Source organism: Canis lupus, chromosome 5, assembly GCF_048164855.1.
Source record: "Canis lupus baileyi chromosome 5, mCanLup2.hap1, whole genome shotgun sequence".
In the NCBI taxonomy this organism is placed as follows: domain Eukaryota; kingdom Metazoa; phylum Chordata; class Mammalia; order Carnivora; family Canidae; genus Canis; species Canis lupus.
This window is the reverse complement of record NC_132842.1, coordinates 33685279-33709308: the sequence shown is the minus strand read 5'-3', so window position 1 is coordinate 33709308 and position 24030 is coordinate 33685279. Positions and strand designations below refer to the sequence as shown.

Sequence of the window (24030 nt, the reverse complement as noted above, 5' to 3'; positions counted from 1 at the left end):
AGATGCGATACATGATGCTAGGTTGATGCAAACCGGTAACTGTGCCACTATTGCCAACTGAGGTTTCCGTAGGGGACTTCCGTCTGCTGCACATGATTTGGGAAAAAGAGGTTTGGGGCTTTTGAACATTTCGGTGATCCAGATTTTTTTTTCTTTTTTTATTCATAATAGACATAGAGAGAGAGAGAGGCAGAGACACAGGCAGAGGGAGAAGCAGGCTCCATGCAGGGAGCCCGACATGGGACTCGATCTCGGGACTCCAGGATCACGCCCCAGGCCAAAGGCAGTTGCTAAACTGCTGAGCCCCCCAGGGATCCCGATCCAGATTTTTTTATCTCCTATTTGAAAAATCACAAGAGACAATTGCTTGTTTAAGGCCAATGGGGGCATAGCTTGAAATTCTGGTGCTGTTGCCTCGCTTTTTCATGGCAAATATTTGAAAAATGGAGTTTGGGGGCCCCTGGGTGGCTCAGCAGTTGAGCATTTGCCTTCGGCTCAGGGCGTGACCCCGGGGTCCTGGGATTGAGTCCCGCATTGGTCCCCCTGCAGGGAGCCTGCTTCTCCCTCTGCCTGTGTCTCTGCCTCTCTGTCTCTCATGGATAAATAAATAAAATCTTTTAAAAAACGGAGTATTGAGAGGTCACTTGGCATAAATCAGTCCACGGCTTCTTTGCACGCAGAAGCGAGGGCTAGCTTGCGTTATTCCAATATTGTCCTGGCCACACTTATAATTCTGTTTTGCCAAGTTGGCTACTTGCATTTGGACATAAGACCACATAAATTGTCGGCATGACCTTGAGGGGACTTTGTTAATATTCTTTAGGGAACCTTAGAAGGGAAGTCCCTTGACCGGAACAACCTGTATTAATCAATTGCTGATTGCTCATCAAGCACTGGGAACTACCAGGGATGTGGGGTCGTGGCGGCTCGGTACTAGAGGGCTTTGGATGGGACAGATTCCTGAAGAAGGGGATTTGTAGAATCTAGACACCCCAGGGTAGGGCTGAGCAGAGCACGCGGACCCCGGGGGGCATCCTTCTGACTATTCAGACGTTTGCACTCACACAAACAGGCCTATACAGGGCAATTTCCAACGCTTACAAAGCACTGCCAGGGTGATATATTTGCTGCCAATATTATTCTCATATTCCGAGGCTTTCTCAAAAAGTACTGCATGCCTAATTGCTATGTTTGAACTTCCTGACGTTGATATTATCTTTGAAATTATCCTCCCACACATATTCACTTTTAAGATCATAATTGTGGGGGGCGAAAAAGTTATTCCGTGTGGCAGGAAAAAAAAAATCAAAGTGAAAGTCTTCTTTTTTAGGAAGGAAGTTGTGTGCTGTTATTAGTACCCAAAACTTTAGAACTTTTAGGCTTTTGCAAACGTTCTAGGGTAGGATCACATGTGAGGTCATAAGCATCAGTGAGGTGTGGAAGACGTAGGCTTTGGAGGCGCCCGGGCCTGGGTGGATGCAGCTGTCATCTTCCCGTGTGACCTTGAAACCTGGCTTCCCTCCTCTGACTCACTGCTTTCGTATCTGTAAAAGCGAAGTATGTATCGACGTCTGTGACGGTGTTTTAGAGATGTTTTATGTAAAGTTAACATGAACACTTTTCACATTTTCACCCACATTTCCCCCCCTTGGAAACCTGCCTTCTAGAAAGCTGTGGGGTGGTACCAGGTGATCGAATGAACGAGTCACAAGTAACCCAGCAACAGGTGAACGTGTTTAAGTGCCTGCCAGGAGGCCGTGGTTTTAATTTGACATCGCACGAACGTTATTTACCCACATTCTCCCGTAATTAAATGTCCTTAGTCCACGAGGTGACATTAAACGTGCCAATACTTCCCGGCGCCTGGCGAAATGTCACGAGTTCCCCTGAATTCCAGCCAGACGGCTTTCTGGGACACAGTGGGGCCCCTCAGACCCAGGTTCCCGGTGGAGGGCATCGGGTCAAACCTGGCTTCTCTCAGAACACGCTGACCACTTCCCTGATTGATTTTTATTTATTTATTTTTTAATTTTAATTTTTTTTTCCTGATTGATTTTTAAATTTTCAACTTGTGGGCGGCCTGGGTGGCGCAGCGGTTTAGCGCCGCCTTCGGCCCAGGGCGTGATCCTGGAGACCCTGGATCGAATCCCACGTCAGGCTCCCGGTGCATGGAGCCTGCTTCTCCCTCTGCCTGTGTCTCTGCCTCTCTCTCGGTGTCTCTCATGAACAAATAAATAAAATCTTAAAAAAAAATAAAATTTCAACTTGTGCTGCTCTCATGAAAATGGATGTCGAAAAGTGAGATTTACTTAGGGTTTTGAAAGATGCAGTTTTACCTTAAATCAAGACTGCCTTCAGACTGTGATGAGTCTTGTTTTGGAGTTGGGGGATGGGGGGTGCTGTGGAGGAATGTTTGTGTCCCTGCCCCCCCCCGGGGGGGGGCTGAGATCTTAACTGGCCCCAGGTGATGGTGGCGGCAGGTGGGCTGGGGCGGAGAGCAGCCCGTGGGCACGGAGCGGGACTGGGTGCCTTGTGCTTACAGAATAGACGCGGGAGGACATGGAGCCTCTCCCCTAGGTGAGGACACGGGGGAAGGCGCCTCAGAGGACCCCGGGGACCTCTTTCTGCCCTGGGAGGGAAGCCACCCTGAGCAGGGCACTCGCACTGGGCCTCGCCCGGGGCTCTCCAGCTGCCACCCCGCTGTGAGGTCATGTCCGTGGCAGGGAGCCCAGCCTGTGCTGATGGGTGGGCCTAGACCTCGGGGCCCGGGTGGGTGCCTCGGGTGATGCCCCGTGTCCGCTCCCCCGCGGCTGGCGCGCTGGGGCCTGTGGGGCCCGCTCCAGGGCTTGGGGGCACCACGGGCTTGCAGGGCCCCCTCCCCAGGTCTCCCATGGGTGCTGGGGCGTGCATATGCACTTGGGGGCTCGGGGGCACCGTGGGTTTGCAGGGCTGGCCCATGAAGGAGGCTTGCTGGGGGGGTCTCCCCGGGTCTTTCCGTCGTGCTGGGGCCTGCAGACCCGCTTGGGGGTCAGGGGTGCTGCAGGTGTGCAGGGCTGGCCCAGGAAGGGGCTCGCTCAGAGTCCTGGAGGCTCCGGCTCCTGCACAGAAGGGGACTTCCAGCCGGGCTGCCCCCGAGGGAGCACCTCACGCACCCCACCGCCGCGAGGGGCTCCGGGCCGCTGCCCGCATCCTGGAGGATGTAACAGTCTATCCTCGTCACCTCGCCCTGCAGGTGACTGGGGTTTGTCCCCTGGACTAAGAGGTGCTTCCCTCCCTTCTCACCGGGTCCTCCGACCGCAGGCTTGGCTCCTTCAAACCCCATGTGCCCCAACCCGGACTTGCCTTCCTGTTCTCAGGAAGCGCGAGAACAGGCTTGCAGTTCCTCAGAAATCTAGGCTGTCAGCCTCTGCCCAGGGTCGCGGACCTCGGCTGCCCCTGGAGGTCGAAGAAGAGACCCTGACCCTGCGAGCCCCCTGCTCCCCGCCCCGTCTGTGCTGAACTCGCACACACCGCGTGCACTGCACGGTCACCCCAGGACCTTTGCACCCCTATTCCCGGGTCTACCTCCACAGAACACTTCCAGAAGCCTGACGGTAGGCTCTCCCCACCACCCCCTTGTCCCTCCCACTCAGCGGGACATGAGCAGCGAAGGCTGACTCCGGGGCCCAGGAGGAGGAGGGTCCGGTCACTGGGAGGCCCCCGCAGGTGACTCCAGTGAGGGCCGCTGCAGAGAGCAGGGTCCCCCAGCTCAGCCACCCCCAGCCCCCCCTTCCCCCAGGGAGACGCATTCCTGGCCCCCTACCCTCACCCAGATGCTTTCCTGAGCACCCCCCCACACACACACACACACACTTTCCTGAGCATTTGTACCACACCAAGCTAATGTCCACTAAGTGTTTAAGGGCTCTGGGTCTGTTCCTAGCTCTCCGTGTTCCTGTCCAGAGGACCCCAGGTGAGGACCAGGGCTGGGACCCCAGGGCTCATCCTGCATCTACCCCACGGACACCCACAGAGCGTCCCTGTGCCGCCTTACCAGATGTCCCCTAGTTCTGTCTGGGGCAGCTCATGGTGAGCTGGGCTCCTAACCTTCCAGGGGAGACCCCTGTCCTGGGGGGCCTGCTCCTTGGGAGACCCTCGGTGTGGGGGGCCCCCGTTGGTGACTTGAGCTTAGACATGGTGCAGCTGGGGGGCTGCCGGGGTTCTCTGGACTCAGAAGGTTTGCCGAAAGTCTGAGCACCACTGGCAGGGGTTCCTTGAGCCTGCGTGAGTGGGTCTGGGTGCAGGGCACCCTGGAGCCCCCCGAGCCCCCCCTCCCATGTCCCCTGGTTCTTGGGTCACGAGTGGAGCAGCTAGTCACAGCTGGGGTGGGGTGCAAGGAACAGATGCAGGTGGGCCCTAGACCCTGCAGCAGTCCGGTGACTTTGCTCAGGCCCCACACCTGCTGGCCTGGCTTTAGCCCCCAGTTTGGGAGTAAAATCCCATCCCAGTGCGATGCGAGGGGAGACCCCGAAGGTACTCCCGCCAGGGCACGGGGACGTCAGAGGAGGTACAACCAGTCCCTCAGCCGAGGAGGGAGGGGGCAATGGCCAAGGGCGAAGAGGACAGAGAGCCACAAACACCCTGTTGCTGATTCCTGAAGCCTCAGGGCCCTGGGGGGGCGTCCGTTGCTCTTGGGGACCTAGAGGTCTGGCTCCTGATGGCCCCAAGGAGCGTGGGGACGGGTCTGTAAGGGGGGGTTACCATGGCCCGCTCTCAGGGTGGGGGGTCGTGGAGGAGGTGGTGGTGGACTGGAGCTGCTGTGGCCACACCCCTCTGGGTTTACACCTAAGTCTTGTTTCCTCCTCGTAGACATCTTCATGTAGCCTCGGGGGGTCTTCCTGATGTTCAGAGACCCTCCAGTTGAGATCTACACGCGGATTCTGGGAGGACCTTGGAAGGAAAGAAGGAAGGAAATCTTTCTACAGTAGCAGGTCCCTTAGAGGTTGAAGGACCTGGATGGGGGCAGTATTAAAATTCTTTCAAATTCCACGAAGACCCCAACCACCCATATCTATTTCTGCGAGATGTACGGAAACCTGACCCGGGCTTCCCGACTTGCCGCCAGAAGCCAGCGCCTTTCCCCGACGGATGAATCTGCTTCATCCAAACACTACAGGGAAGTGCATGTAAACACACAGAAAACATGAGCAGATGTCTTTTCCCCAAAGTTTGGGATCCCAAGTGGTAGCTTGATTTGCTAGTTTGGGGTTCTATAGGTCAATTATCGTACGAGCTCACATGTAGAAACTGAAAGGATCCCCAGAAACAGAAGGGTGGTTGCCAAGGGATTGGGGGGCAGCGGGGGTGGTTGGTCTAAACCATTCCAGGGACCTCACACATAGTGGGGGGACTGTAGCTCACACTATGGGGTGCATTTGTGGGCTGAAGAACAGGAGTCTTCATGTTGTCCTGGGAAAAAAAATACATGAAGTAAGATGGGTTAATCTTGTGCCAATTACTTGAAAATAAACACCTATCCTATCCCATTGTACCCTTTAAACTTACAATGCTACATGTCCATGACCTCAAATTCCAGAAGATTTAATCACGGTAGGTCTGCTCGTGGATTTTTCCCTAATGGCAGGCAACCTGCCCGGGCTTACTCCCCACACTGCCAGAGACACGCTTGGGGCCTGGTCCCCACCTGCATGGATGTTCACAGCAGCCCTTGCTGTCCCCCTCCCTCCTCCATCTGAATCGTCTGTTAAATGTTGGGCTAGTTCAGTTTTTTTACTAGTGTTAATCCCTTTTAAGTCTTAGAATAGCTTTTGCTGACCTAGAATCAACACTGGTGAGAATACAATCACTGGGAAGTTCCATTCAGAATAATTGCCATTGACGTTTTGTATTTGGAAGGTTTTGAGGTTTCCCTGACCTGGGACACTGGTTTCGGGTGTTCAACACGATGACCTGAGACTTCCGTGTTTGCGGAAAGATCACAGTAAAGATCCGTCACCTTATTTCATGACAATTTTTTGAGGACTTAATACCGCATTATCTGAAATTTGGTAGGTCTTCATGTTGCCACTTTGTACACCATATCCCCATGGCGTAGGTAAGCTGTGTTACCTACAATCATGGAGAAGGGGGAACCACCTTATGTTGTTGGTGGGGATGGAAGCTGGTGCAGCCACCCTGGGAAATGGTCTGGAGGGTCCTCAAGGGGAAAACAGCTACCCTATGACCCAGCATTTGCACTATACTAGGTGTTTACCCTCAAAGACGAAGGTATAGTGAAACAAAGGGTCATGTGCACCTCGATGTCCACAGCAACAACGTCCATGACAGCCAAACTGGAAGGAGCCAAGGTGTCCTTTGACAGATAAATGGATAAAGAGGTATATGTACAATGGAATGCTACTCAGCCATCAAGATGAATGCCATTTATATTGACATGGTTGGAACTTGGAGGGTATTGGGCTACGTGGAAAGTCAGTTGGAGAAAGACCATCACCACACGGTTTCACGTGTACGTGGAATAGGAGAAATAGAGCAGAAGACCATGAAGGAAGGGAAGGAAAATGGAAGAAATCAGAGACCAACCAGGAGAGACTCTAGGAAACAAAGTGGCTGAAGGGGGAGGCAGGTGGAGGGATGGGGTAACCAGCGATGGGCATTAAGATGGGCACATGATGTGATGGACACTGGGTGTTACAACTGAATTATTGATAACATCTGAAACTAGCGTATGTTGGCTAATTGAACGTAAACAAAGACCTCACATAGGCTTTTTTAGGGTCATTTTCTGGTTCTATACAAACCCTAGGGTGGTTTTGTTTCTGAAGAAGTGCCATTGGAATTTTGCATAGGGATTGTATTGACTCTGTAAGTCCCCTGGTGTAGCGTGGACCCCTCAGCAGCATTCCAGTCCATGAGCACAGGATCACTTTCCGTGTGTCACCAATTTTTGTATGTCGTTTTCAGTGTACAGGTCTGTCCCCTGCTTGGGTATTCCTCATTATTTTGTCGCTATGTTTTAACAGAACGTGACCAGACCTCGTGGTCCCTCCCGGGAATCTTGGCCTTTGGACTGGTGTGATGAGGCCACGTAAAAGTACAAGGAAGTTGGGTGTCGCAGCCCCTCATGTCCTGGATGTACGTAGATCTCTGCTGCTTGGACAAAGTCCTGTTTGAAGGTAGGTGATTCTTGTCTAGAACCTACGGAGCCACTTAAAACCTGTCCAAGGTGCTGGTACGGGAGGCTAACGCCTTACCATCGGACCCTTCTGGTCTAGTGAGTCTCCTGGAATCAAATTCATGAAACTCCTCGCTTTCCTAAGTTTTAGAATAAGATTTATTCCAACAAATCAAATTTGATCCCGGTGATGATTGGAGACTCGACTTATTGGTGAGTTGTTGATACCAAAGGGTCCTTTCCAAACGAGTTTCTAACAATACGGCGTGGAACAGACTTGTGAAGCTGTGGGCTGGGAGTATCCTGTACGTTACCGTCCCAGTGGCTGCCCGGGACGCAGAATGCCTCCCGTGTGGGACCTGATCTGGGAGGTCGAGGGGATCCCAGGATGGAATGCAGACTGGGACAGACATTTCTACCAACGAACGCTGTGCGTGTTTGAATTAAGGTCCCTGAAGGAGGAAGCAAACAGGCATGTTAGTGAAGGATGATTCATATTCGTTCCCCGGTTGTGACCAATGTACCGTGATGCCTTCAACTGGCTGTAGAGTAGATCTCTATCTTCATCTTAAATAAACCTAAAACTACTGAAACTTAAACGATTTAGGTCCTGTTACTCTTGTAAACTTTAGACCCGCCCTACGAACTAACCCCTCTCAACAATAAAAGCTTTACCCATGCTCTGCGCTCGCTGAGTCAGACCTCCCCGAAGGAGTGTGCGCATGCCTTACACTGGCTTCCAGATAAAACCCTGATGGCGTCAAGATGGAAGCGACACCCTGGCTTTCCCTGCCTGAGCATGGGGTGAACGTAAGTTGTCGGCAGCAGCAACCGACCCTCTGAGATCGTTCTGCTGAGCTTGGTCTTGGAAACGTTCATGCCTCTGAGGAGAGCAACCCGAACACATGGGCACACAGCAGAAGGTGAATGATGCCGCACCAACCAGGGGGAGCGGGATGGGTCTTCAAAGTGACCCCCTCAAAAAAAAAACGAAACAAAACAAACAAAACAAAACAAAACAAAAAAACAAAAAACAAAAAAAACCCAAAGTGACCCCCTCCCGACGCCGGTAAAGCATCGTCCATTACTTCTATAATTGCTCCCCCACTAATGCCGGTGTCCTAATGGGATGGAGACCATTATGCTTCTCTTTCATCTGTTCTCCCATCCTATGAAGTGGGGGGTAGGGGGTATCTGTTAGCCCTGAGACATGCACTGCAAATTACAAGCTCTTAATAACGAAATAACAGATTTCCCTAAACTTTAGGCTGTTGTGATTTGCTTGTCAACTTAGAAACCATCTGAAGGTGGGGGGCAAGGTCTAGTGGCTCAAATCCTGTCTGGAAGGCAACAAATCCTCTTCCCGTCACATCAGATCACCAGATGTTTTGGCAGAAAGATGAGCATTAAGGGTCAACTTTCAAAGTCAGCTGTAGGATACTGTTGGCTCGAAGAGCAGGGTGACCGTGTAGACCACACTCGGTAGACATGGGGCTTCGATTCGGTGACACGTGTGTTGAGCGGACTATCTCCGTGGATTCCACGTGCACTGGGCTTAATCGTGTACAAAGAGGTCTCTAAAAATCGGCAAACTAAGACCCTATCTAGTCTCTAGATCTTGTCAAGAGTGTTTCCGTGCTGGGTTCAGGGAACTCCTACTTGACACTTTAAGTCAATCTTAAAATGCAACCATTTACAACTAGTTGGTGACCCAAGAGTAGCTAAGGGTAATGTTAAGTTTGCGTAGCTCCACGAGGAGTTTTTGAATGCTGCTCTCAAACCAGGATGCGGAGAAGGAGGTGGGGAAGCGTGGCTGTCATTTCACGTTTTCTCTTTGTAAAAAAATGCTAATTAAAGCCGTGGGTCAGATCTTGCGGTGTCAGGGATGGGCCGTTTCTCTCCTTGGGAACAATAATGTGCTGCCGACTGCTACATAAGTACAAGTCTGACAGCTGCCAGCAAAGGGCAGAAAAACCACATGCTGACAAGATCTCCACGTGCTGGGTCCGGGAAGACTCCGAGCCTCCCCAGATAGCAGCTGACCTCCTGCCACAGTCAGACGCTACTCCGACAGCATCCTACCGTTCAGAGCATGACCAGGATCTTAAACATCCCGGTGGATCTTATTTACTAAGTGGTGGTTATGGTGGGGACGATGGGGGGTGGAGGGGAGAAAGACTTCTTTTTCCAAAGAAGGAACATGATCTGCATTTTACCTTTTTCTTGGGTAAAAGCTGAATTTCCCACAAATTTCCTATTTGGATATTTTCTTCTCCTGGGATAGATAGGTAGTCCTAGAGTCGCAATTATATATGGATTTATTTCCTTCCTTCCTTCCTTCCTTCCTTCCTTCCTTCCTTCCTTCCTTCCTTCCTTCCTTCCTTCCTTCCTTCTTTCTTCCTTCTTTCTTTCTTTTGACTGATGTACTACAAGGCTTTTTCCCTTTTTTTATTTTTTGGCTTTTTCCCTTTGAATTATTCTCTAATGTCTCAAAGATGGGAATTTTCATGGATAGGCAAGCTACTTGCTTTCACGTTCAGAATTTGCAGCAACAACCATTTTACAAACTTAAAATATTCACAAGAAATCGATCTTACGGTGATTACAGTAAGTTCTCACAGTATAATCTTGTTGAAACTGGATTTAGGAGACCAGGTTTTAGCAACTTGTCATTAGCAAATATTCATTACACATTAAGGGTAATTTTATGCTTCGAACACCTGTCTGAATTGGTGCTGAGTCCACAGTGATCCGTGTTAGGACAGTCCTGTTGCTGGTGTCTGTGGATGGCCTTAGGCTTTGTGACACAACGGGCTAAGTCTCACCAGGTCGCCAGCAGAGCTGTGCGTTCGCACCATAGCTCGGCGGGGAGTATAGTCTGGGGCGTGTTCTCCTGGGATCACGAATGGTCACCTTTCCAAACCACTTTGCTAATTTTCTCATTAGGCTGTATCTCTTTACACCTTACAGGAAATTTGTCTTGGTTTTGTTTCTTTTAAAGTAGAGGTGTTCTACTTGCAGGGCATGTGTGGTGATGTTGAACTTAGGTGTGCTCTTCCTGAAATGAAGTATATGTAGACATAAGCCTATGGTGGAGGGGCGGGGGGGGGGGCGCCTAGGTGCAGTCGGGTATGGGGCCAGCTCTTGATTTCAGCTCAGGTCATGATCTCCGGTCCTAGGATTTAGCCCCGCATTGCGCTCTGCACTGGGCGTGGAGCCTGCTTAGAATTCTCTCCCTCTTCACTGCCCCTGTACCCCTGCCCCCCCTCACCTGTCCCACTCTTAAAAAGAGGATATAAACATATTAAATCCATGTTTTTTTTTTTAACCTGTGGTCTTGACCTGTGCATATGCCCTTCTATACCTTTCAAAGGAGACCAAAACTTAAATCACATTAATGCCTCATTGCATTGAATTCGTGTGTATCTGCAATAAAGTGTTCTCAGCAATCGCCTCTTCCCCTCAGTCCTTATCTAGGGTATAATGGACCTGCAACCAACGTGTGTATTTGTACAACACAATACCTGTCTACATTGAGAAAAATCAGTCTTGTTAACATCCCTCCCCATAGTTATAAATTTTTCTGGTGACTTGGACTTTTAAGGTCTATTCTCAGCAACTTTCAAATACTCAACTAGGTGTTAACTAGAGTCCTGCTGTACATTGCATCTCCATGACTTAGAACTGGGAGTTCGGACCTTTGGACTCCTTTCTCCCACACTCCAAGTCTGGTGACCGCCAATCTCTATATTTGACTCGTTTTTAACATAAGTCAGATCCTGTGTCTTCTGATTTAATGCCCTCAAGGTCCACCCACGTCCATGGCAAATGGTAAACTTTCCTTTATTGAAAAATACTGTTTACACGTATGTACTTTTACCCATTTACCCATCAGTGAACACTCAGGCTGTTTCTAGATCTTGGTTATTGTAAATCTGCGGTGGACGTGGGGGTGCGTTTCTTTTCATGTTAGTACTTTCATTTTCAGATACCCAGAAGTGAAAATGCTGGATAGGTTGTTCTCCGGTTTGAGGAGCCTCCGTACTATGTTTCATAGCGGATGCACCAATTTACGTTTCCACCAACGGTGCACAAGTCTCCGACGCTAGTTTCCTGTCCCTTGGATGATCTTCTGAAAAATGTGTGGTCTCATAGTGGTTTTGGTTTGCATTTTCCTGATTAGAGACATTCAACATGTTTCCAGGGCACCTGTTGCCATTTCGGTCTAGTCTTTGGGGAAAGTATTCAGATACTCTGTCCATTTCTGGTATTTTTTTTGGTATTATGCTAGGAGTTGTATCTATTCCGGATATCAACCCCCATCAGATATGACTAGTAAATATTTTTTCATTCAGTGTTTTGCCTTTTCATGGTGATAGTTTCCTTTGTGCAGATGGATTCTGTTTGATGTAGTCCCGCTTGTTTAATTTTGTTACTTTTGGCATCAAATGAGCAAAATCCTCGCCAAACCAACATCAAGGAGCTTACCATCCATGCTCCTTGGGGAGTTTCAAGGTTTCAGGGCTGTAATCCACTTTGAGTTAATTTTGTGTATTACCTGGCACAGGGGGCTAGACTCATTCTTCCGCATGTGGCTGTCCAGTGTTCCCAGCACTATTAATCGAAGAGACTGTCCTTTTGTCGTCTTTGTTGGAAACTGACTGTAAATACCATATTTCTGGCCCTGGACTCCATTGAACAGTGTGTTTTTAGGCCAATTCGGTCTTGATTACTGTTTTTCTCTAATCTAGTTGGAAGTCAGTGAGCACGATGCCTCCAGCTTTAAGATTTTGCTATTAGAGATCTTTGGTGTTTCCACACACATTTTAGGATCTATTTTGTGAAAAACGCCACTGGCATTGTAAGAGGAATTGTATCGAATCTTAGGAATCTTTGACTGCTGGGGTAGGTGGACCTCGTTAATGATAGTCTCACAACCTATGAGCATGTGAGATCTTTCATTTGTTACTCTAATTGCATCAGTCTTAAAACTTTCAGTGTACAAGTCTTCCATCTGTTATATCTGTTTCTAGGTATTTTTACGCAATTGTAAGTGGGATTAATTGCTGATAGTTTTAGCACATATAAATGCAATGAGTTATTGTATATTGCTATTGTATCCTGCGACTTTACTGAATTTACTTGAACTTTTTAATTTTTTTTTTTTTTTTTTTTTTTCGTCAGAGTCCTCGGGTTTTCTCCATAAAACACCATAGTCCTCTGTACATAGTTAATTTTGCTTCCTAATTTAGGTGCTTTTTCTTGCCTAATTGTTCTGGCTAGGACCTAATTCTATGTCCTGTAGCTGAGTGGGATCCTTGTCTTGGAGGGAACCTTTTCAGCTCTTCACACTGAGTATGTCTACTGTATGCTTGTGCTGTGCGGGCTTTATTTTCCCTTTATACCCAATTTGTTATCATAAGCAGATGTTGAATTCTGGGAAATGTTTTTTCTACATCTACTGAGATACGATATTTTATCCTTAATTTAATGGGTGTGTATCACACAGACTGACTTGTGGGTGTGGAACCTTGGATTCTTGCCTCCCTGGAACACATCAGCTCAAACATGATCAGTGATCCCTTAACTGCGTTATTAGACTTAGCTCACTAATTTGAGGATTTTGACATTTATGATAATCAGGGATATGAACTATAGTTTCCTTATGTCCGTATTGTGTTTTTTGTCATGGTAATTCTGGCCTCCTAGGAGTTTGGAAAAGTTCATCTTTTTTGGAAGTTTAAGAAACGTTATCAATTTTCTAAATGTTTGGAAATAGTCACCCATGAAGACCTCTGGTCCTGGAGTTTTTTTATTGGAAGATTTTGAATACTGACTTCAATCCCCTTACTAGTAATTGGTCTACTCAGATTTTCTATGATTCAATCTTGGATCGTGGTAGTTTTCTAGGAATTTATCTTCTAGATTGTCCGACTTGGCGACTTGACTAGATTCATTGATCTCTTGTGATCCTCCATTTTTGTGTGGGTTGTAGTTTTTCCCATTTTAAGCCCCTCCCTGCTTTTTTTGGTTTTCGAGTTTAAAGGTGTCAATTTTCTTTGGAAAGAAAAAGCTTAGTTTCATTGGTCTCTCGTATTCTTGATTTTACTTCTCAGATGTTTACTTCTAACTACTGCTTCATTTTTTGTGTCTTGAGGTATAAAGTTGAGACTTCTTCCTGTTTCTTGAAATAGTACTTATGGCTATGAATTTCCCTTCTAATGCTGTTTTTGCTATATCCCATAAGTTTTGATAGATTTCTATTTTACTCAAGATTTTTTTTTTAAGATTTTATTTATTCATGAGAGAGAGAGAGGGGTGCAGAGAAACAGGCAGAGGGAGAAGCAGGCTCCATGTAGGGAGCCCGATGTGGGACTCGATCCTGGGTCTCCAGGATCAGGCCCTGGGCTGAAGGCAGCGCTAAACCGCTGAGCCACCTAGGCTGCCCTATTTTACTAAAGGTGTTTTATTTCTTTGACCCATTGGTTCAGTAGCATATTTAATCTCCACATATATTGTGGATTTTCTAATTTTTATATAATCACTTTCTACTTGCGTACCTTTTTTGCAGTCAGAAAAAATTCTTGATATGATTTCAATCTTACGTAGTCTTTTGTGGCCTAACTTCTATCCTGGAGAATGTCCCATGTGCACTTAACGTGCTTTATTTATATACAGAACATTCTATCCAAAAAGCCCATCTTGTCTGTGTCATTCAGGGCTAATGTTTCCTTGTAATTAGATAATCTATCCATTGGCATATGTAGGGTGTTTAAAGTCTTCTATTTTACTGTTACTGTCAATTTCTACTTTTGCTTCAATTAATTGCTTTATTTAGGTTCCTCTGTTAGGTGTATAAAACCTCTTCATGTCCTCGTGTTGACCCCTTTACTGTGTAATGCCCTTCTTTGTCTCTTACTGTGGTCTTTGTCTTAAAGCCTATTTTCTGACATAACTGTAGCTACCTCAGCTGTCTTCTGCTTTCCACTTTCATGGAATCTTTTCCTTCCTTTTCACTTGGTCTATGTTCTCTTTAAAGACAGGAGCTACTTATTCTTGTGCCAAGAACCTTGCACGATAGTTGTTGGTAAATGTGCTAAATGGTGATCACTTAGATTGCTTTAGGAACTAATCTGCTAGGGACTAAACACATTTACTCTGCCTAATGTGGGTTTATTTGTAGATCCATTTCTCTTAAGGATTTAGCATCTCAACACTGTAGGCATCCACTCAATCTAACATTTTCAGAAGATTTATCATAATTAAAAATTCTACAACTTAATATCTCAGTCCCTAGGCCTGGCCTAGAAAGGTCTTCAAAGTACCATCAAGGGAAGTAGAAGATTAAGAGGAGGACACAGGTCACATTTGTACGCATTGACTGACAAAACAACTTTTCAAAGATTTTGACAAACATGTTCTAAGTTTTTGATATGCCCATACAAGAAAGCTACATGCATGACAATTCATGTGGTTAACTAACTCTAAGCAAAATACTTTGAAGAAACGGAAGATAAAATACAGTAGGAGTAATTTTCAGAAAAACCTAAAACCACATTTGAAAACAATGCATGATTGTAAACAAGGCAATTTCTGAGATTATCATTGTCATTTTAGTCTCAGACTGATTGACAGATGACCATTCAGATGGCCATCCCAAGCACTCAGCACCATCTGACATGAGTGTTCAGTCCTTTTGTTACTTTTACACTCCAGTCATACTGGAAAATTCACTATTAGGGAGTTTTAATCCTGTCTAGTTTCTCCCTTACATTGGGATAAATAACTTTGGATGGTATACAGAATCTTAAGTATTCATTCTTACATCACCCATCTTCACTTGATTTCCCAATTTCTCACTCTACTTGACCTCAAGCAAAAAGTTTTGAATGGGTTATATACCCACATGTTTGGAATGTAAAAGACTAAAAAAATTCCATTCATGTTTCCTGACCAAAATCTCTTCACTGGATAAAACCAAAATTTTCAGCTATCCCTTATCCTTTCTCATATCACACATGCATATCTGATTAGATACATAAAACTTTACTCCTTACACAAATGGCAGTATATTATATATTCTTTACTCTCACTTTATAATGAATGTTGGAAACTGTTCTGTATCAATATCTAGCTACTCTCTTCATACTTCTGTGTGCCTGCAGTGTTTTTCTTAGTCTCTTGACTTCCAGTCCCTTCTGGTATTGTAGCACAATATTGCAACGAAAATCTGGCATGACATTCCCTCTATATTCATGGAAGTATATATAAACCTACAAGACCTAATCCTAGAAGTAAAATTGTTGGCTCAAATTGTATTTGCATTTGCTGCTAATGTTTTTAGGAAATGTATTCAATTTGAATAAGGTGCGGTCATGATAAATTAAAAAATACAATAGTGTGAACATAAGTCTCATGACCTGTTCCTGAGGTCACACAAGTTCGAGACAGCCATGATGCTAGGTTATGCTCTTTCAGAGATCATGTGTGTGTATATATAGGAGTTTATTTGGGCATATTTGAGTTTTCTTCTATGTTCATGGAGATGAGGATGCTCTAGCCAAAAAGCTGATTAACAAAAGAACACCAAGCTTCATGGTAACAGCTGAAACTGTCAGGCACATACCAATCAAAGTTCTGAGATTAATTCTACTTATTTTCACTCTAATTCTCGGTTGTCATTGGAGGGAAACCGTTATGAATACAAATCATGCAATGTTCCCAGCTTAAGATTCTGTTTTACTCCAATTTTGAATAGTTGCTTTGTGCATTTAGCCCGTGGTAGCCCTCAGAATGACCTTCAATATCCTCTTTGGTTTTTCCATCTCCTTTTTTCTGGGATCCTTTTATATTTCTTGGTCTCTGCCCTTGCTTTGGTGAAGCCCATCCTAAGGTAGGTTTTGGCAAAAAGGACGCTATGGGAGTGAGGTTTTGTTACAAAATTCATGAAGAGTAGCAACCTTATGTCACTTGACCAATAGTTTGGGGATAGAATCATAAGAAATAACTTCAGTGTTATGGAATCCTTTCTTCAGTTTCCTAATCTGTACTGAGAAACCTAGGGATATTGTAATTCTCGTTTTTTTTTTTTGTTTTGTTTTTTCCAGTAAGACCTTTTTCTTCTCCTGGAAGTTTTGATCTTGGTGTTCCCAAAATTTACCATTGATGTGTCATAGTGTGGAAGTGCATAGTCTGATCTGTTGAGTGGGCTTTTTTGGCTAGGAAACAATGCTTCACTCTGAGGCTTCCCTTTTCACATGCAGCTCACTTCTCTTACCCACTGAAGGTCCTGATACTCAGATGTGAGACTTGTAGGAGTAGCCCTTCAAGTTCCCTCTCTGTTCCTGCTGTCTGTGCTTCTGAAAGAGTTCATCTATATACTCGTTTTTCTACTGAGGTTTCAGTATAGCTCAAACATTAAATGTTGTCCAAATGTCTTCATGCGAAGTGCCATATCTCTTGCCTACAATTGTATTACTCTAAGAACTCAATGATATGGTGGATGACTTTTTATCCCCTTCCTGTGTCTTTTTATCTTTTAAGCTTAGTAGTTGCCTGACTTTTCAAAAGTTTTGTATTTCAGGTGTTAGACTTTTGTTGGAAATTGGGCCATTCACAGATGTTTGTAGATGAGAATAATGGAATAACCAGCTACTGGAAGTTATGAGCAGGAGATGGCATTTGTCAGTTTTGAGCTTTACTATGAAATCTAGTGGATAAAACAGTTGGTTTTGTGAATCACACAATGTCCTATCATGTGTTCTTGGGGATCTCAGGTTCTTCATAAGAGTCCCCTTTCTGAAAGGGAATCCATCCAACAGTGTTTAGTGAGCCATGTTTGGAAAAATTGGGAACCAGCCTCCAGTGAGCAAGGTGGATCCTACTATTGGTGGAATGAAAGCCATTCCCTTAATTGTGACTGTCGTCCAGTCCTGAGCTGCTGTTACCCTTCATGTTAGAAGAAACCTGCAGACTTCAGTGAATTGAAGGAAGGGCCATTATTAACCAGAAGCCTGGAGATGAGAAGCAATTTGCTCCTCAGATTGTTTTGCTCAACATTTTAAATGACTAACTTATATTAGGGTTATCCATAGAAAGAAAACCCAGGAAACAGGGTTGCTGGATGGGGTGTCTGGGTGATGGATGCTAAGGAGGGCACCTGATGGAATGAGCACTGGGTGTCCTATACAACCGATGAATCACTTAATTCTCCTGAAGCTAATACAGTATGTTAATTAAATTGAGTTTAAATAATTAAAAACAAATTTATTAAAAATTGGCTTATACCACATGGAGGCTGAAGAGTCCAAAGATCTACCATCCTAAATTGCAGACCCAGGAGACTCAATGGCTTCCATTCCATAGGCTGGTAGGCTCAACACCCAAAAAGAGGAGGTGTTTGGGTTTGAGTCTCATTGAATGAAAACTCCTGTCCCAGTCTGAACATGGGATTTTTTTTTTTTTTTTTAACCTAGTGTGGGTTGGTCGGTCTTTGTTCTATTCTGGTCTTCAGATACTTGGAGAATCACCCACAGTGTGGAATGTAGTCAGTGCTACTGATTTAAGTGCATTTTTGTTCAATTAGTCAACATCTAGTACGTTATTACTTTCAGATGTAGAGGTCATGAGTTGCATGTAACACCCGGTGTTCATCACATCATCCAGTTACCCCATCCCTCCCCCCATTTCCAGCAACCGTTTGTTTCCCATAGTTGAGTCTCTCATGGTTTGTGTCTGATTTCTTCCCAATTTTCCCTCCCTTCTCTATAGATCTCTGTGCTGGTTCTTATAGTCCGCGTATGAGTGAAACCATAAGGGTCTTTCTCTGACCTTTCTCTCAGCATGATAGCCTCCAGTTCATCCACGTCTACGTAAATGGCATTATTTCATTCATTCTTGATGACTGAGTAGTATTCTGTTGTCTGTACACCACATCTTTATCTGTTCATCAGTTGGACATGTGGGCTCCCTTCACAGTTTGGCTCTTGTGGACATCACTGCTATGAACATCAGGGCGCAGGTGTCCCTTCACATCACTATATTTGTATCTTTGGGGTAAATAGCACAATTGCTGAGTCATAGGGTACCTCCATTTTTAACTTCTTGAGGAATCTCCACACTGTTCGAGTGGCTGCATCAGCTTGTATTCCCCACGGTGTAAGTGCTTTCTTCATCAAGAAATGCCCTCACACCCAGAATTCTACGTGTTCAAGAACTCCCACATCTGGTCAAGTAAACACACAAAATTAACTTCAGAAACCACCTTTTGACTTAGCCTCCTTCTTTGTGCTCAGTCCAGTGTTATTGGAGCCCCTGGATTCTGAGCTTTTGAGGAGTCTATTTAAATCTTTTTTTTGGGGGGTGGGGGTTGCTTACTACAGGTTTGATAGGTGCCTTATTAGGTCTGAGTTTCTATTTGTCCATCTTCCAGATTTAATATTAATGGCTTTCTGCTCTCCTGTTCCATTTTTGTGGGTTTATCTTTTTTAAATGTCTTTAGTACTGAGGATTTGTGGCGAGGATCTCCTATAGTACATTTCTTTGCACTTTAACCCCAAGACGTGCTTTGAATAAGCAACTTCAAGTTTAAAGTACTCCGTATTTAAGTTGTAGCAGTAACTCTGCTGTGTGCACGCCATAGATGTTTGATTAACAGGATTTTAAATACGTGCATCCATGAGCACTAAGAATTCCATGTCCCTGCATGTACAAATATGAATGTATTTGTGTGTAAGACGGGATAATATTCCTTTGATAGGTATTCTCACAGTCTTTGCCTTGTAACAGGCTGAAGGCCGAAAATGCCCTAAGAGAAAGATGTTGAATACTTTAACATTCCCAAGTAGGAATTTGTAAATTTATTTTCAGCTAGGATTGGAAAATTCCAGATGTACTAAAGTTTCAATTATGACTTATTGCAGTTGTCTTAAACATCTGGTTTAGTGTCTAATTACACCTACACAAATCTTTGAGATTTTGATAAGCAAAACTGTGGCCGTAGCCTGATTGCAGCAGCAATCTCATGCTCTTTTAAAATTGTGGTTTTGCAGGATTAGAAAGAAGTGTAGTGTGGTGTTCTTTGGTAAGCATTTTAGGTATTTTGCTTTAATGTGTTGTGGACTAATAACATCTGGTGGCTAAGCTGCTGTGGGGGTGGGGAGGTAAGGGTAGAGGTGGGGGCCTGCAGGATTACAATATTTAAAAATCTACATAAGCACATGAGGAATTTCCTGCACTTCCAGAGGTTATCTTAAGTTGTTAGGCTGGATTCCTTTTCCAGAATGGAACTTCGATCACTTGCAGTGTGCTGTTTTCATCTTCTTTACTGGCCACCTTGCCAGCGTTGTGCAAGAGTGTTTCTGGTGTGACTCCTTTTTGAAATCACTTGATTAAATTATAGACTTACTGTGAATCCCTTGACTACTGTCAAAACATATTTGTGTCAAGGTTTCAATCCCTGTCATAATTTGAGAAGCCTTGATTAGCTCACGTTGAAGACTTTTTATAATGAGAGCATTTCTTAGCATCTTGATCTTTCCAGATTATTTATAAGACTAACTTATCAGAACTTTGTCTTAATGAACATAGTTGGGGTTACTTTCATCACCTATTTATACTCTAAAATGTACTTTTAGTAACCTATTTCTCATTGGTTTTTACATTCAGTAAAAGTTAAACTAAGAGCATTATTACTGATTCATATCATACACCAAGAATCTGTAAATGTATTAATGCATTTATGAGAATGTACATTATGTCACAAAACATAATGATGAAATGACAAAGTGGTGAGTAACAAAATTCTATACCTGAAACTCCTAATGTACTGTATGTTAACGGGAATCTAAGATTTGAAGGAAGAATAAAAGAATCCAGAAATAGTAAAAACCAGAAGAAACAAATTAATGCTTACAAACCCAACATCTAGACTAAGATAGCAAGGCCATTAAGATACCTGTGTGCTTCTTCCAAAACCCAGTCTGATGTGGAGGAGAAGTCACTCTCCTGAATCCTATTTCCTTTGTTCTTAGTTTTATCCATGTAAACATCCTATTTAGTTCTCCTATAAATGCCATCAGGCTGTGTGTAGTCAGAATTTTATTTTTCACTGCACGACATCCTAAGCTTTATCCTCCTATCCTATGTAGCTGTACTCCATTTACTCCCAGGGCTGTATAATACTATAGGATCACACATCATTATTTTCTCTTCATGGAGGTTTATACTGTGCACAACCTTGGACTGTTTTCAGCTGTGTGGCCATGAACATTCTTGAGCATCTTCTCTGCTCATGTGGGAACTTCTTTCTGGGAGGGACCTTACTGGAGCATACTGTGTGTGCATGTTTGAGAGGATTGAAGACTTCTGCCCAAAATTTCCTTTCACCAATAATTTTTAATATAAATTGACTTTTTACTATTTTTGTCAAATGCATAGTTAAAAATGCATATTAGTTACTTGGAACTGGCCATTAATAAGAGGTTAGACTCCTGTTTGTTGCTCCTTCATGTGTTTTAAATGTGTAGGTATTTTGCCTCCTACGTGCTATCTTCAAGTTATGATTTGTTTAAAAGTACGAAAATCCATTTCCCCAGTTAGTACCTCGTCTTTTGCTCTTTTTTTCCTTTGGGGTGAATGGAGGATCTTCACAGTATCGAGATGTGTTAAAATCTTGCGTCTTAGGGTTAGTACATCTGGGCTGCTCTCAAGTTTATTAACGGTCATGACAAAATTGTCAGCAGTATCATTTTATGCAGTATTTAAAGCTTCCCTTTCATGGGGTGACTAGGTGGCTTGGTCAGTTAAGTGTCTGCCTTTGGGTCAGGTCATGACTCCAGGGTCCTGGGATCAAGCTCCACGCAGGAAGCTTGTTTCTCTCTCCCTCTCTTCTCCTTATGCTTGCTGTCGAAATCTTTAAAAAACGAAATGAAACAAAAGCCCCACAAACTTCCCTCTCATAGAAGTCTTTAATTTACCTGCCAGTGATTTTTAGAAATGGTTTGAAACGGACACCCAATTTAATGTTTTCATGTAGATAATCCCTTATCCTTTTTTTTAATAATAAATTTATTTTTTATTGGTGTTCAACTTACCAACATACAGAATAACACCCAGTGCTCATCCCGTCAAGTGCCCCCCTCAGTGCCTGTCACCCATTCACCCCCACCCCCCGCCCTCCTCCCCTTCCACCACCCCTAGTTCGTTTACCAGAGTTAGGAGTCTTTATATTGTCTCCCTTTCTGATATTTCCCACACATTTCTTCTCCCTTCCCTTATATTCCCTTTCATTATTATTTATATTCCCCAAATGAATGAGATCCCTTATCCTAATAACATTATAGTTCAGCCTTCACCAGGAGCTCCAAAATGCCCCTGACGTACATTGAGGCCTCATGTATGAGAGTTTGAGCTTTTTGGCTTCGTTCTTGAGTTTTTTCTATGCCTACTGTTGTCATGGATAGTTTTGGCCTTTGTTTTCTGTTGCAATTGTATTTCCTTTTAATAAAATTAACAGTGGTGGCCAAAAACTTTATGGATTTCTCCGTGCTCATCAAGTTAAATGTACTTTCAATCCCATTTATCTTCCCCATCGCCCATGTACTTCCCCTCTGGCAACCACCAGTTCTGCATCTGAAAGAGTCTTGTCCTCTTACTTGCCTTTTTTCCCTTAGATTCTACAAATGAGTGAAATCCTATGGTATTTCTCTTAACAGCATGCTTTCTGGGACCACCCATGTTGCAAATGGTAAGTTGGCATTCTTTTTTTATGGCTGAGTCATATTCTGTTGAATTTATCTACTACATGTAGTCACATAGGATGGATATCTTCTCTATCCATTTACTTACAAATAGACAACTGTGTTTTCATAGCTTTACTGTTATAAGTAAAGTTATAAGTTTGTGGTAAACATAGGGGATACATGCGCCTTTGCCAATTCGTGTTTTCCTTCCTTTGGGTAAATGCCCAGCATTGGAATTAATTGGATCCTATGGTAATTCTAGGTTTACTTTAAGGAAACTCCCTACAGTTTTCCACAGTGGCCTCACCCGTCTGCATTCCCACCAGAGTACACAGTGTTACTACCCCCCCCATCCTTGCCAACACTTGCTGTGTTGTTTTTTTTTTTTTTTTTTTTTTTTAATTTTAGCCATTCTGACAGCTCTAAGGTAAGGGGCTATTGTGGTTTTAATTTGCATTTCTCCGATTAAGTGATACTGAGATGTGTTTGGGCATCTGTATGTCTTGATATAGATTAGAAGTTTTCTCCTGAAAAAAAAAAAAAGTTTTCTCCTGGTGTCTTGGGAAATGTCTTGCTGGTCATGAACAACAAACCTACTTAACAGGTAGTAGCCTGGTTCTGAGTGATTCCTTGATTTTCATGGAAATATATTGGAAAAGGGACAGTCCATATAACTATTAAATACTACCTGCCCTTTTTGTAATTATAGCTGATCTATTAGTTTGAGGTATACGACAGTGATTCAATAACTATACACTTAACAATGCTCACCAAAGTAAGCATAGTACAGCACTGACTACATTCCCTATGTTGTACTTCTCATCCTTGTGACTTAAGTTTGTGCCTCTTACTCCCCTTATCTCACCCATTTTGTCACTTTTCTTCCCTTTGGCAACCATTAATTCTCTGTAGGAATGTTTTCTTTCTTTTTTTTTTTTTTTTTTGGATTGCACATAAGTGAAATTGTGGTATTTGTCTTTCTGACTGCACTTAGCATAATACCCTCTAGGTCTGTCCATTTTGTTATATAAGTGGCGTGATCTCATTTTTAAAGCTCAGTAATATTGCATCGTATACATCTTCATTCATCAGTCAATGGGCACTTAGGCTACTTCCATACCTTGGCTGTTGTAAATGATGCTGCCATGGACCTAGGGTTGCACATGTTTTCTTGAACTAATCTGTTACCTTTAGCAAGTAGGACAATAACTGGATCACATGGTAACTCAGGTTTTTTTTTTTTTAATTTTATTTATTTATTCATGAGAGACACAGAGGCAGAGAACACAGGCAGAGGGAGAAACAGGCTCCATGCAGGGAGCCAATGGGGGACTCGATCCTGGGACTCCAAGATCAGGCCCTGGGCCGAAGGCAGGCGCCAAACTGCTGGGCCACCCAGGGAACTCCGGTAACTCAGTTTTGAAAGAATTTTCCTCCTGTTTTTCCACAGTGGCTGCACCAGTTTGCATTCCTACCAACAGTGCACGAGGGTTCCCCTTTCTCCACATCTTTAACACTCATTAGGTAGTCTTGATACTAGGCATTCTCACTGTTGTGAGGTGATATTTCATTGTGGTTTTAATCTGTTTCCCTGAGGAGTGATATTGAGCATCCTTCTGTGTGTCTCTTGGCCATCTGTAGGTTGTCTTTGAAAAAAGGTCTTTTCAGGTTCTCTGACAAGTTTTTAACTGGATCGTGTTTATTTGGTGTTAGCTGAATTTTTTTTTTTTTTTTTTTTTTTTTTTTGTGTTGTGGACATTAGCCCCTTACCAGATATATCATCTGCCACTATCTTCTCCCATTTAGTAGGTAATCCTATAAATTGTTTTCCTTTGTTGCAGAAGGTATTTAGATTGATGTATTCATTTTTTTTTTTTTTTGCTCATTTCCCTTGCCTGAGGGAATATATCCACAAAAATGTTGCTAAAGCTAATGTCCAAGAGATCAACAGTGTTTTCTTTCAGGATTTTTATGGTTTCTGTTCTTTAGTCTTCAGTCCATTTTGAGTTGATTTTTGTGCATGGTTGTAAGAACATGGTCCAGAAGCTGTTGTCCTAGCACTTACTGAAAAGGCAGTATTTTTCCCATTGTATACTTTTACCTCTTGTGTTATTG

At 44.1% G+C, this 24030-nt stretch overlaps 1 long non-coding RNA gene across 1 annotated transcript in view; it reads left to right on the top strand.

Annotated features, from left to right (window-relative positions):
* Positions 1 to 21840: 21840 nt before the first annotated feature.
* LOC140632936 (uncharacterized) overlaps positions 21841 to 24030 on the top strand; it is a 66930-nt gene continuing 64740 nt past the window's right edge. Inside the window, exon 1 of the long non-coding RNA XR_012030582.1 lies at positions 21841 to 21920. This is a non-coding gene — a long non-coding RNA (uncharacterized lncRNA). The remainder of the gene's footprint in view (positions 21921 to 24030) is intronic.